The sequence below is a fragment of the Triticum dicoccoides genome, chromosome 2B (assembly GCF_002162155.2).
Source record: "Triticum dicoccoides isolate Atlit2015 ecotype Zavitan chromosome 2B, WEW_v2.0, whole genome shotgun sequence".
In the NCBI taxonomy this organism is placed as follows: domain Eukaryota; kingdom Viridiplantae; phylum Streptophyta; class Magnoliopsida; order Poales; family Poaceae; genus Triticum; species Triticum dicoccoides.
This window is the reverse complement of record NC_041383.1, coordinates 133213525-133216336: the sequence shown is the minus strand read 5'-3', so window position 1 is coordinate 133216336 and position 2812 is coordinate 133213525.

Here is a 2812-nt window from a genome sequence, read left to right as displayed (position 1 = left end):
ACGCGCGTTGCTGATGTGGTGGTAGAGCGCCGGCGGCGGGCCTTCGTAGCCACAGACAGGCACGGGGCATTTGCAGGGCGCGAGCGGACACATGCTCTGGTGATCGGCGAGCTTATGGTAAGTGACGTAGAGCCCACATCCTTCATGCGGACACTCCACCCTCAGCGACGAAACGACGGCGTCCACCGCCGTGTTGCGCACGTCGAAGCCACCGCCGCGCTCGCACTTCTGGCACTGCCGCTGGTTCCTGGGGCGCTCGACACGGCAGTCCGCGCAGGCTAGGTGCCCTCCCTTGCACTGCGGAAATCAATCGAACAGCACATCAATCAAGAAACCTGCACCTTCCTCAATCAGCCGAATGGACAAGGTGTATTCGAACCTCATACACTGGAGGCGTCAAGGGGCAGAGGCACAAGGGGCAGCGGAGCACGGTGAGGTCCATCGAGACCTTAGTGAGCTCCCTCGTCGGTTCCTGTTCCGTCTGCATGATCTCGCCCTCCTCGTGCACAACCATCTCTCACTTGGGCCGGGGCATTACAAAGCTTTACCATCACATATTTTATACTCTTCGCATAACTGTCCTCCTGCATACCAAGGAAGGCAGTAGTTTGAGTTTTCTGGACAAATTTGCCCCTACGCATGAGTAAGCTGCATAAATATCGACAGTAAATGCGCATGCAATGGTTGGCTGGTCCTCCTTCCTTTTCGCTTGAGTTGGCTTCCCCAGGCGGTCAAGCCGCATCCGGCGCTGCACGCGTTTGCCTGTAGCCATTTTCTGCTTTGGAAACTAGCGCGATTAATGGGGGCAGAACTAATCGAGCGGGGGCACAGATGGAAACCAACGCGGACGCGTAGACTAATCTGAGAAAAACAAGAAAAAGTTATACGCAAAGTAAAAGGAATTGGAGGGAGTACTACTTCAAGGTGCATTAAATCAACACATGCAAGTATCAAAAGGAGAGTCATGGCATGCATGCATGCGTTGTAATTAATGCATTGGTAACCCTAAATTATTGAAATATATCGAGTGCAGTGCTTTGATGTGTCGCCTCAACTCGTACATCAACGAGAAGTTTGATTATCCTCTCCCTCGCGGACTTAACTGCACCTGCCTTTGGCTGTATGACAGGTTGGCCACACACCTGTCAGGCCCACCTGTCATACACGCAAAGACAGGAGCGTCCCTCCCTCGCCCATGAGCGTAGTGGCTGGCAAGACTAGGAGAAGCTTTCGCTACACGCTCTCCCTCCCGCACGTGGTGGACATGCAGCAGTTCAATCGGTGTCAGATGGCCAGAAGCGTACTGTAGTACTCCTCCAGTGCAATAGTACACCATCATTGTTCGACTTCCCGAAGAGGCGAAGAGCCAAGCGCAGCCCGGACGCTCGCGTGGCAGTTTCATGTGTAGAGTAGTCTAGATAGCGTGTACCGTGCCTGTAAGCTTAAAATCGTTGGGGTCGGCTCCATGCTATGTGGCCGTCTCGAAGTTTTTTTAAATTAAAATAGTCTTCTGGCCCTACCTGTCACCCTGGTGATTGTAGTTTTCACGCCCATCTGGTCAAGACAGGAATATATATATTTTAATTTGTTTTTTTTCGAAAAGGGGGGACTCCCCGGCCTCTGCATCAGAATGATGCATACGGCCACATATATTTTAATTTGTGGTGGGTAAATGTTAGAGGTTGCAGCAAATATATTGTACACTGCGGGTCTTTCAGCCAAGTTTAGAGGCAAGCATGTGGGGCCAGTGCTATGATGTGTCGCTCAACTCATAGAATGAGGAGAAGCTTGATTTTACTACACGCCTTCTCCCTCGCCCATGCACGCTGTTGCTCGCAAATGAGGACATGCTTTTGCTTAGTAGTACTTCTACAACAAGCTATCCGTCCCGCTCGCGGTGGACGGACATGCAGCAGTGGATTCGACACTGTAGAAGCAGTAGTAGTAACATCATTGTTCGTCTTCTCGAAGAGGCGAAGAGCCAAGCGCAAACCGAATGTTGCAGTTGCGAACATTGGAGCACGCATATAGCCAGGCTCTTGCATGAGACAAAATTGCTATGTGAGCCCACTATTGTATTAGTACGTACAACTACTTGCTAGTATAGCCCTGTAAACCAGAAAGGAGTATTTGCCCTTCTAGAGATTTCAACAAGTGACTATACTACACCGAGACGGAGTACATATGGAGCAAAATGAGTGAATCTGCACCGTAAATAAATACGTACTAGTTCTATCGTTTTCCTCTCCAAGGTGCACAATATTGAGTATGCTGACTAGTCTCTTTTTGACACGCATTTACGTTTTTTACACAGTACAGACGCAAGCACTCATATACACGTGCATACACTCACCCCTATGAACGCACACATGCACGACACTAAGTATCATCTTGAAATTTACGAAGTCACCATAGGCACCTCGTCGTCGACGGGTCCATAGGTGCTAGAATGCCAAGGATGAAGAGGGTAGCGGTTCCCGAGACGTTGAACGATCAATGATGCATCCTCAATTACATGCAGAGGGAATTAATTGGAGAAGCAGACTAGAGCCAGCATGATGTGAATGCAACAGAGTTTGGACTCTCATATAATAAAGGCGCCCACCACTCCAATCCATCTACTCCCAAGTCTCTGCACAACACTGCTCACTCCAATCCAAGACCAAGTGACTAGAAGCCACAAGCACCTATGGAGGCGATGGACGCGAGCAGCAGTCGGCTGTGCCAAATCATCCAAGGCACCGACCTGCAGCCCCACACCGCGCAGCATTTCCAGACGATGCTGGCGACCGCAGGCATCGTAGCCCTCGCC